The sequence below is a fragment of the Mytilus trossulus genome, chromosome 7 (assembly GCF_036588685.1).
Source record: "Mytilus trossulus isolate FHL-02 chromosome 7, PNRI_Mtr1.1.1.hap1, whole genome shotgun sequence".
Classification (NCBI taxonomy): Eukaryota; Metazoa; Mollusca; class Bivalvia; order Mytilida; family Mytilidae; genus Mytilus; species Mytilus trossulus.
The window spans coordinates 13257314-13270325 of NC_086379.1; the positions used below are offsets into that span (position 1 = coordinate 13257314).

Sequence of the window (13012 nt, forward strand, 5' to 3'; positions counted from 1 at the left end):
GATGCTCAACATGGTTTTAGAAAAGAACGGTCGTGTGAATCCCAACTCATCCTCACGATCCAAGACCTAGCCAAAAACATCGACAATAAAGAGCAAGTAGATCTAATTCTCTTAGACTTTTCAAAGGCCTTTGACAAAGTCCCACATGAACGACTACTGTACAAGATCGACCATTACGGTATTAGAGGAACAACATTAAAATGGCTGAGAAACTTTCTGGAGGACAGACAGCAATGTGTACTTCTGGAAGGAGAATCGTCAGAAACCTCACCAGTGCAGTCTGGAGTCCCACAAGGTAGTGTGCTTGGTCCGCTTATGTTTCTTATCTTTATAAATGACCTCCCAGAGTATGTGTCATCTTCAAATGTTAGACTTTTTGCAGACGACTGCGTCCTCTACCGACAGATAAGAAGCGAAACGGATGTGAACACACTCCAAAACGACCTGGATGGACTTCAACAATGGGAGGCAGATTGGCAGATGGAATTCCACCCCCAAAAATGCCAACTCCTCAGAGTAACAACAAAGCGGAAAATAGTCAAGGCAAATTATAACATCCACGGCCACATCCTAGAAGAGGTGGACTCTGCGAAATATCTTGGCGTCTCAATACACAAAACATTGAGTTGGAACAAACACATTGACAACATCGCAAAGAAAGCTAACTCCACCCGAGCTTTTCTTCAAAGGAACATCAAAAGTTGTCCTAGTAAAACAAAAGCATTATGTTATCAAACGCTTGTAAGACCACTCATGGAATACTCTAGCACCATCTGGGATCCATCTACTAAGGACAACATAAACAAATTAGAAGCTATACAACGTCGATGCGCACGATTTGTTCTTAATGACTACAGAAGAACGAGTAGCGTAACATCAATGCTACAAGCATTAAACTGGAAGACACTACAGGAAAGAAGAGCTCAGTGTAAGGTCATCATGTTCTACAGAGTAGTACACGAACTGATTGCAGTACCAACAACGAATTTACAGCCAGTAATATCAACAGTAAGAGGACACAATGAACGATTCCTCGTTCCTTATGCCAGGACTCAAGTTTATCGTCACTCGTTTTTCCCAGATACCATCAGAATCTGGAATGGACTGCAACAACACATAGTAAGCTGCACAACCCTTGAATCATTCAAAAGGGGTGTGCAAGTGGTCCAGCTTCGATAGATGTACAACCTTGTTTTTATCGTTATTTTAAAAATCACCGTTTTCACTGTAGATAATCCGCACTTTCCGCACATTTGTTGTTCTCACATCGAACATGTACATAAAACAGTACGATAATACTCCCCTGGGAGGCCTGTACTATAAAGGAAGAAGAAGAAGAAGAAGTTGTCAATTTCATTACAGATCTTCTATATAAGCATGCAAAACAAACTTCTTGAGGAAACGATGATAGTCCGTCGGACGGGGACGATAAATGGCTGGCCCGTGTTAAGAGAGAGCCACATCTCTTGCACGTTAAAGACACCCTTGTAGACTTCGAAAAAGAGTAGGCTAATGCCGCTACAAGGCAGCACTCGCACCCGCAAAGTGGAAAGGGATTAATATAAGTTGCAAAACTTGTTTCCCAATCCACTATAAATAAATATGTTTAAACTAACTAACTTGCTTGCTGTGTTTGCGTGGTTGTTTTCAAACAATAGGTAGGCGGAGTTTCAATCTGTTTGTTTTATATCTGGGATTTGATTGGACAATAAGTCACTTAGAGTTGACAACAAAAGAATTTAATATTTGTTGTCCAATCAAATTCCAGTCAAAAGTAAACAGACTGAAAGAGACTACCTACCTGTTGTTTACAAACATTCAAAAACAAATGTAGCAAGCAAGTTAATCAATGATTTGTTTTGCATGTTTTTATAGAAGTGCTGTAACACCTGTTAGAACATTTTGATAATTTCAGAGAGCCGAGAAAGGTTGTGACCCTTTGACTCAGCCAATCATCTTCTGAGATCACCTGCAACCCCACGTTCATTAAATTTTTTTATACAATGGGCTCGAAAAGGGATATCTTTCCATAGAATTAAATAAAGAAACGTTTTTACATTGATTTTTTTAAAGGTTATTTACGTTTCCGCATTTTAATGTATGTCCCCTGCTCACCAACGAGGTGATTGAAGTAGGACTTCGAGCAGGATAAGTCTTTTTTTAGAGTAGAGGATATATATTTAAAACATCAAAATGAAATTCGCCTCGTGCAATGATCTTATAGTTTGTAAAAAACTATTTCAGCCCTCTAAAATGTAACTATCAAGCTGAAGGACGCCTCCGGGTGTGGGAATTTCTCGCTACATTGAAGACCTGTTGGTGACCTTCTGCTGTTGTTTTTTTTATTTTGGTCGGGTTGTTGTCTCTTTGACACATTCCCCATTTCCATTCTCAATTTTATCAATAAATGAAAATAAAAAAAATCCCGACAGCCTGTTTAACAAGGGACCGGTTGGGACTGTAAGAATTAAAAGCACAGTCAAAATTTGAAAAAAAGAAAATGTTGTACGAGCCTGACACTGACTATCATATGTTACACAAACGAAAGTTCCATTACCTTCACATACAATTTGCGATGAACAATGTACGGTTCAAGTAATTCATTTTTCACACAGATGTGTTTCTATACATGTACTACAACTGTATATCTATCTTAAGGTTTCAACAAAAGTAATAAGAATATCTTTTGAATTACACATGTTCTCCCAGGTCAAGTTGATCTGTAAGTTTCCACGTTTCTTGTATTCTGACTTTCAATATTATATATGTCGTGTAACTTAAAAATACAAGTTATAACATGTACAAAAGTACCTTGTACATGTTATAAACTGTACAAAATAGTGCTTAAAAATGGTTTTAACTTGTCCAACATCGAAAAAAAGAATATGTTTCTATTATCGCAATAGATGTTATTATTCTCAATAATATTTTCATAACTCTTTTTATTATTACTTCATGTTTGTGTGTTTTCCCCTTTTTGATACAGTTAATGTCCAGGGGTCGGTATTACGAAGCATTTCTTAGACCTTTCATACAATGTTTTTTATGATCCTCTTATGACTATCTATGGACATATCTTTATTTGATGAATTATAAGTTTGAGTGTCCACTTTGAAGGCAATAGTAAAATACTTTTATTCTAATTGACACTAAAAGACATAAGAGGATGGCCAGGATAGATGTGTCTACAAATAAAATTGAGAATGGAAATGGGGTATCTGTCTAAAAGACAACAACCCGCCCATGGAGCAGACAACACCCAAAGGCCACAAATACATGCTTTCATAGTAGAGGATATATATTTAAAACATCAAAATGAAATTCGCCTCGTGCAATGATCTTATAGTTTGTAAAAAGCAATTGTGTTATAAATTTACATAAGTCATGCTGAAGGCCAAAAATGTTAGAGTAGTTCCAAAGATATTGATAATGAAGCATGGTCCGATGAAAACTATTTCAGCCCTCTCTTGCTTTTACAGAGTAAGCAAATGTTTACACCTGTCCTTAGTCAGGAATCTGATGTACAGTAGTTGTCGTTTGTTTATGTAATATATACGTGTTTCTCGTTTCTCGTTTTGTTTATATAGATTAGACCGTTGGTTTTCCTATTTGAATGTTTTGCACTAGTAATTTTGCGGCCCTTTATAGCTTGTTGTTCGGTGTGAGCCAAGGCTCCATGTTGAAGGCCGTACTTTAACCTATAATGGTTTACTTTTTAAATTGTTATTTGGATGGAGAGTTGTCTCATTGGCACTCACACCACATCTTCCTATATCTAAGACATTGTTTTAGTCTTTACGTGCTATAAAACGAGAGAGAGGAGTTTTACTTAAAATAATTAGGCATTGTTCTTAAATTTTTTGGAAGAATTGAGTTACTTCTATCTAATGTAATTGTCATTGAGGAAATGCAAGCTTTTAGTAAATAGTGTCACACTTATTTAATTTAAGCAATGTGGACTGCATAAAACATACAATTACATGAAAACACACTTTTGCCAACATAAGTGAAGAAACATATATTTCTTTAACTTTGTGATCATTGTCCACTACAGAAAAAAACACGGTCTTGCCTATTAATGGTTGTTCTTTATGCATTGGTGAATTTAAATGTATATTTTACTTCAGTAAGATTTATCTTAAATTTTGTACAAGTTAAAATCATTTTTATGCAATATTTTGTACAGTTTATAACATGTATGAGTTACTTTTGTACATGTTATAACCTGTATTTTTGCATTATACAAGTTATAACATGTACAAAATTTTTGTACATGTTATAACCTGTACAAAATCGCAACTTGTACACGACATATATATAGTAACATGTAACTTATCTATTTCAGTCTGAAGTACTTTTTAAAAATAAATACAAATGTACGTTACCACAATTTCAACTTCACAAGTATACATGACAGTACAATATATGTAAAAGGAAAACATCTTTCATAACAGTAAGAAAATCAGAAATAAATAGTTGCACCATAAGCGCATGACACGCTAATTGCTTTTTCAAAAAAATAAGTTTTATAAGTACTCGATGTCATATTAGAAATATAAAAACATATCTAAAGGGAGGTTATTCTAACAGATATATAAACAAGTCACTAAAGTTTCACGAAAACTGCTCAATGAACTTTTGAGTTATTGTCCTTAAAATGGGAAATTCAATTTTGAATGAATAAAACACAATAACTCGGAAATGTAAGATCTAATATTTACAAAAATCGAATGGGAACTCACATCAAAAGTCAACCGTAAACCGGCGTATAAAAAAGAAAAATATACGAATCAATCATATACCAATGAACTTGGAATTAATTACTGTTTTTACGCAGATTCAGATTCAATATTTTATTATAGTCTCACCACATACAAACTTAAAATGAGATTCACATATATAGATTTAAAACATTAAAACATTTCTATTGCATGTACCAATCTTAAAAAGATTTATGAGAGAATTTTAAGATATACTATATACATATAAACATATTTTTACACATTTATAATTAAAATTAAAAATATACATTTTTACTAAATGATAGTTAAACATTTTTTTATTTAAAAACTAGTGAAATAAAATACTATTTCTTCTTTATAAAATATTGTTGCAGGTTTTGGCAACTATAGCAGCAATGTGGCACCGTTAAAGTCCACAATTCCTCTAAAGTCCACAACACCGCTAAAATCCACAATAATTTTCTGCTTAAGCCCACAACGCCGCTAAAGTCCACAAACTTTCCGCTAAAGTCCACAAAATGACCTCCGCTTAAGTCCACAAGAAAATTTACCTTTTGCTTATATTGAAATTATTTTTAAAACAAAATAAAACGATATATGAAAAATCTTGCATGTCTACTTTTTTTTTCAAAATCACTCACGTGTACGTTATAATGTCATTTTTTTTTTAGTTTGAAGTAAAGTCGAAATTTTAAGTTTGAGAAAAGGTGAAATTTTGCGTTTGAGAAAAGTCGAAATATCGCGTTTTAAAAAAATCAAAATTTTGAATTTTTACTTAGTCGTAATTCAAAAATTTGAGAAGGTCAAAAATTCGAGATTAAGTCAAAATTTCGACTTTGAAAAATATTTCATTACAATTTTTATGTTTACTATGTCCCTAATACGCTTTCGTTAGAAATACTTTGAAAAAACAAGGGTTCATGCTTTTTATAAGATATATATACTATTGGGAGTATAAAACCAGCGAATTGATCTTTTGATAATAAAAAAAAATGTTTGGACTTTAACGGTGCTTTTACGTGGACTTTAGCGGAACTTGTTATTGTGGACTTTAACGGCGTTTTCTTGTGGACTTTAGCGGAGGTAATTTTGTGGACTTAAGCGGAAAGTTTGTGGACTTTAGCGGAAAGTTTGTGGACTTTAGCGAAAAGTTTGTGGACTTTAGCGGTGTTGTGGACTTTAGAGGAAAATTGTTGTGGACCTTAGCGGTGTTCTGGACTTTAAAGGAATTGTGGACTTTAACGGTGCCACACAGCAACATTGTCATTACTAAATATTTTTTTTTTCATTATCTGCTAAAAGGTTAAAATGTTCATTAAAATGTAAAACTTCATGTATCATAATTTGTCTTAGATCCACATACAATGGGCATTTTAAAATGACATGCAGTTCAGCTTCAACAATAGAGCTACAGTTAAAACATGTCCTCTCGTGGACTTCTTTCTTTTCAGATCTTCCAGTTTCTATTTTTAGTGGAGCTACCCCACATCTCAATTTAGAGAATGAACTTCTGTTTTTTAATGACATAATATTTTGCAAATATTTTCAGTACAATATGTATTTTAAAAAAACTTGTAAGTCCTTAATTTACTTCCCTCTGCATATGCAGCAACTCTTGTACACCAGTTTGATTTAAAATTATCAAATACATCTTCCTCAATTTGTTTTATACAATTTTTGTTGAATATATTTGATTCATACATTTAATTGCAATATTGCTCATAATTATACAATTTTAATAGTTCTATAACTCTAAAACTTCAGTTTTTAATTCTAGTATTAGACTTTCGTATAGACCACTTAAAGATTTTAAAATTTATCCTGTGTGGGTCCATTATGGAACACCTAGCCCAATGTCTCAAGACACTTGACCATTGTTTAACGCATGGAGGTTTCTAGCCTATATCACCAGCTATGGCATCATTTGGTGTGTATTTGCCAACACCCATAAACAATCTCATGGCCCTGTTTTGGACGCAACAGAAGTACTTGTACATTACATGCACTGTTTCTGTTCTATTGATTTCCTCAAATTTTTAAATAACTAGTTACCAAATAAATTTAAAAAAATAATATTTCAGGACAAATATTTTCATTCTTCTTCTAGACTAGACATTGAGCTAGGTGTTCCATAAGGTACAGTTCTCCCAGGGGTGTATATTCGTACCGAAAAGTTCCTTCTATAAAAATGACAAAATCAAAATGTCAAACACATCGAACGAATTGAAGATGTGGTTTGATTGCCAATGAGACAACTTTCCACAAGAGACCAAAATGACACAGAAATTAACAACTATAGGTCACGGTACGGCCTTCAACAATGAGCAAAGCCCATACCGCATAGTCAGCCATAAAAGGCCCCGAAATGAAAATGTAAAACAATTCAAACGAGAAAAATAACGGCCTTATTTATTTTAAAAAATGAACGAAAACAAATATGTCTTTCAACATAGGTAAATATTTTTAGATATATACATCAAAACGTCATCTTTTTAAAATTAGCAAATACAATATGTTTCAAGTATCCATTTCTTAAAAAAAGAAGAGTAAGCATGGACAAATATCCAAATAGTCTCACCACATACAAACTTAAAATGAGATTCACATATAGATATAAAACATTAAAACATTTGCATTGCATGTACCAATCTTATTAATAAAAAGATTTATGAGACAATTTTAAGATATACTATATACATATTAACATATTTTTACACATTTATAATTAAAATTCAGAATATACATTTTTACTAAATGATAGTTAAACATTTGTTTATTTAAAAACTAGTGAAATAAAATACTATTTCTTCTTAATAAAATATTGTTCCAGGTTTTGGCAGCTATAGCAGCAACATTGTCATTACTAAATAAAAATATATTTTTTTTCATTATCTGCTAGAAGGTTAAAATGTTCATTAAAATGTAAAACTTCATGTATCATAATTTGTCTTAGGCCGTGTTCACACCAAACGCCGTGTAGAGTAAACATGTTTACAATTAGTTTAGTGTAGTGTACACTGGTTTCACATTACATTTGTTCACATCTCTACACCTTGTTTGGCTACCTGTACATACGATTTGTTCCCACTTGTAAACTATATGTCATTTAAATGTTCATTACGTAGAACTGAATTCAAAATTTAAGGACAATTTTTCTAGCGGTAAGGAAACAACCATTTGACTTCAAAATGGGGTGGGGTCGGAATGGAAATATTCCGATCCCCAATTTGATAAAAAAAAAAAAATATGGTCATACAGATGATAAAAAAAATATTCTGAATCAAAAGTTTCCCCATACACTATAGTGTTAAATATTGAAAAAAAGTATTTGATCACCAGCATCGAAAAAAAAAGGAATAAAAACGTACGCGCGAAAAAAAATCTGACTCAGATAAAAAAAAAATAACCCTCCTCCTTTTTTTAAGTTAAGTGGTTGCTACTTTATGAAAGCCATTTTTATAATATGCAGTAGTTTTAATACACTAGAGATGTCTCGATTATGCATTAGAAAACGTTAGCTGCAGCAGCATGCTTACAGCCAAAAAAAGAAGAATTTAGATATTAGCTGGATCACTACATTTTTATCTTTTCTGTTTATTTTAAATGGTATTTCTTCTCCAAGGAGTATTTGGTCAAGGAATAGGGTAACGTTTTTTTAATTTATTTTTAAGTGTTATTTAACGGATCTGAGATACTAGACAAACATATCATTTACCTCACACTTTTTTTAGTCATGCATTTATGTGTGAATCGTTGTTTGAGTAAAGACCAGTGGCGAATATTTCTGTGTACGTCAAGTCGATTCGGGAAGACCTTTTCAAATGAATTAGGCAGCAACTATTTACTTCATTTTTTGGGGAGGGAGCTGGGGGGGGGGGGGGGGGGCAGGGGGCGTGGGCTATTGATTTTTTCAGGACAAATTTTAGTGACAAGTCGAAATCAATTTTAGCATTATATTTAGTGGCAGCTGAGGGTGAAACAAACACATTTTTTTTCAGGGCCAAAAACTGGAAACATTTTTTGTTTCCAAAACAAAATCCATAGCTCATCACCCCCACCCCTTGCCTTTATGTTTCATACTCAACTATAATAGCCCCCCCCCCCGAAAATCAATTGGTTGCTGCCTTATGGGTTCGGCAATGATGCTGCTTTGAGTCTTGAACAGGGGTTTATAAAGTACATGTACGTTAATTTCTTTAAACAAAAAAAAATCTGTAAAATTTAGACAACAATTTCTGTAAAGAACTATAATACTAATAATCATCAAAAATATCAATTTTACCCAAAAATAGTTTCCTCCTTAAATATATAAACGGTAAAACTAATGTCCTAACTGCCTAGTTTTGTTTGTGTACACTTAACCTACACAAGGCCTACATTGACTATCGACTGTGTGTAGATAAAACATGATTTAAACTACATGTTAACATTGTGTTTTATCAATGGGAACGCAATTGTGTTTAGTTTACTTATAGGTTAGACTATACTTGGCCATGTTTTATGAAGATTTAAGCCCAAGGCGAAGCCGAGGGCTTAAATCTTCATAAAACATGACCAAGTATTGTCTGACCAATTTAGAACATATTCACACTTTCGAGTGACCTTACAAAATTATCCTTTCCCATTGTAATATATTCAAATCTAAATAAGAGTTCACTTTTTATAAAGAACTAAATGTAAAACATAGGTAATCATCATTTCAATGGATGGAATGATATAGCTCTGACATAGTTTGTAAGGACCAAATGAATAAAATGTTTTTCTTCTGCTTCAGGTAAAATTTAATACTTATTTATCTTGAGATATTTTTATTTTAAAAAGCAACACAATATTATATAAATTCCCTTTTTGAAATTTGATTTGTTTTTATAAATATAAAACTCTCTGTATAAATATTCAAATTCAGACCATTCAACATTAAATGCTTACTTTTTATTGATAAATTAACATGTATTGTGTTTCTCTGAAGAAAAAAAAACCTTTGCTTTATATATCAGCAGTCTGCCATTGTTTCCTTGAAAGAAAAAGAAGAAATCCCTCAAATATATAAATTAAATAAATACTATTTTACCTATATCCTTACCCCAACTGTTTTTTTGTTTATTCTATATATGTGTACCATTAGAAAATGTATGAACATATGAAAAATTTAAACTGTTTTGTTTTAATCATTGCTCTTTCACCTTTAATCAGTAGACTTTTCCCCTATGGAAAATGCCTTAGGGAATTGTTCACTTCGTTAGTGCAGTTGTTAAGAGTTCACTTTCATAATTAACTGACAATGAAAAGTCATTCATGTATAGCATTTCATAGTGCATGAAAAACCATTTACTATGAAAATAAGAGGGGTAAAAAACTGACTTTTCATTGGACGAGAAGGGGTGAGTATGTTCTTAGTGTGAGTTACACTAACACAACACCGAATTTAGGTCAATGTGAACACGGCCTAAGATCCACATACAATGGGCATTTTAAAATGACATGCAGTTCAGCTTCAACAATAGAGCTACAGTTAAAACATGTCCTCTCGTGGACTTCTTTCTTTTCAGATCTTCCAGTTTCTATTTTTAGTGGAGCTACCCCACATCTAAATTTAGAGAATGAACTTCTGTTTTTTAATGACATAATATTTTGCAAATATTTTCAGTTCAATATGTATTTTAAAAAAACTTGTAAGTCCTTAATTTACTTCCCTCTGCATATGCAGCAACTCTTGTACACCAGTTTGATTTAAAATTATCAAATACATCTTCCTCAATTTGTTTTATACAATTTTTGTTCAATACATTTGATTCATACATGTTATTGCAATATTGCTCATAATTATACAATTTTAACATTTCTATAACTCTAAAACTCCAGTTTTTAATTCTAGTATTACACTTTCGTATAGACCCCTTAAAGATTTTGATATTTATCCTGTGTGGGTCCATTATGGAACACCTAGCCCAATGTCTCAAGACACTTGACCATTGTTTAACGCATGGAGGTTTCTAGCCTATATCACCAGCTATGGCATCATTTGGTGTGTATTTGCCAACACCCATGAACAATCTCATGGCCCTGTTTTGGACGCAACAGAAATACTTGTGCATTACATGCACTGTTTCTGTTCTATTGATTTCCTCAAATTTTTATATAACAAATTACCAAATAAATATATTTTTTTTTTATTTCAGGACAAATATTTTCATTCTTCTTCTCTTTTCATCTAGACTAGACATTGAGCTACGTGTTCCATAAGGTACAGTTCTCCCAGGGGTGTATATTCGTACCGAAAAGTTCCTTCTATAAAAATGACAAAATCAAAATGTCAAACACATCGAACGAATTGAAAACAACTATCATATTTCTGACTTAGTACAGGCATTTGCTCATATACATAGATAATGGTTAAAGCAAAAGCCATGAAAACTTTTAAGATACGTCTGTTTGATCTGCAGTAAGAGTGTGATTGTCATAGAAAAAAAGAAACAGAATAGACTAGAATAGAATCTAGACTAGACTAGACTAGACTAGACTAGAATTACATACTGGACTAGACTAGACTAGACTAGACTAGAATTACATACTGGACTAGACTAGACTAGACTAGACTAGACTAGAATTACAGACTGGACTAGACTAGACTAGACTAGACTAGACTAGACTAGACTAGACTAGAATTACATACTGGACTAGACTAGACTAGACTAGACTAGAATAACATACTGGACTAGACTAGACTAGACTAGACTAGACTAGAATTACATATTTGGTAACAACAACAATAATAGCGGCATATAAATATATAATTTTATTTAGTATATAAGCATTGGTCAGAGTCAGAGCCAAAATCCACACATTGTGAATAGACATTAGTCTTACCGATCTTCTATAGCTACCTCCATATGGCATTTTAAGACAACAAGGTTAAAACAGTGACTAACCCTCACCAAATGTTATAAAAAATTCTTTCATTGTCTATAGCAGCAAGATTATAGTGCATATTTTACCTCTAAAGAAGCAAACGATTTCTCACGAAATTCAACTTATTTTCGCGGATACTATTTTTGCGCTTCCCCCTTTCTAGTGAACCTCGCAGCTATTTAATTATGCGATTTTCTAAATAACTTGATGTATTTAAAAATAATTGATCTACGTTTTACATTTTCGCGACGATTTTACTTTTCGCGTTATTTTTCTTCTCGCGAAAGTCGCGAAAATAATTTGGTTTACAATATCTGGTTACATGTTTTAAAAGATGTGATAAGTGAAATGAAACTGAACCAAAGTTTGAACCACCATATCTTTGTAAGAGAGTGTAATAATACCAGCCAACCTCTAAACCTTCAATGAAGAAGATCTCCAAACTCACACAAGTTATTTATAAAAAGAAGATGTGGTATGATTGCCAATGAGACAACTTTCCACAAGAGAAAATTAACAACTATAGGTCACGATACGGCCTTTAACAATGAGCAAAGCCCATTCCGCAGAGTCAGTCATAAAAGGCCCCGAAATGAAAATGTAAAACAATTCAAACGAGAAAAATAACGGTCTTATTTATTTTAAAAAATGAACGAAAACAAATATGTCATACATATTAAAAAGCACGAGAGAGCATATACGAATAGTTCCTGAATTTAGTTTGCTTTAATAACAAATTGCAAGCCTTGAATTTAATTAAAGATAACATACCTTTGAAAGCTGTTCGTCTTACATGTATACTGCCGAAAACTTATCTGCGCATGATATATATAACTGACAAGGTCAACCCAGATCTAATTTGTGCATCGACAACGTAATATTAACGAACTTTTATGAGTGGGTTGGTTTGGCGTCTTTAAATTGGGGTCCATTTTCACTATTCGATTTATTGTTTGAGAATTATAATCTATTTGTTATAATTATAGTTAACATCCGATCATTCTCTTTTATTTATTGTTTTGCCCATTTTCTCATATTTTTGTTATTTTTTTTACTGTTCTCTATCATTCCAACCCTATTTCGGCCTTATCCATTGATTATTTTCGCTTTTTTCTATATTATATGACTTTATCTATAATAGTACAAATGTACTTTAAGCGAAAGGTTCTCCGAGGGAATGAATTTCACAACCATCAGTAATAATACATTACAATTTTTCAGAAACCCATAATACTGACTTTAGCAATATTTTTTTATGTTTTTATCGGTAAATGTTCATCAGTTATGATCGAAGCAAAACGTCTTGAAGGTATTCTAAATATTTTGATAGATAATAAACATACAACCCAATAGATCCTAAT

General features: G+C 32.6%; 1 protein-coding gene across 1 annotated transcript in view; it reads right to left on the reverse strand.

The window, feature by feature from the left end:
• LOC134724656 (uncharacterized) overlaps positions 1-12537 on the reverse strand; it is a 38710-nt gene extending 26173 nt beyond the window's left edge. Inside the window, exon 1 of the mRNA XM_063587809.1 lies at positions 12423-12537. The gene's annotated coding sequence lies outside the window, so the exon portion shown is untranslated. The remainder of the gene's footprint in view (positions 1-12422) is intronic.
• Positions 12538-13012: the final 475 nt, after the last annotated feature.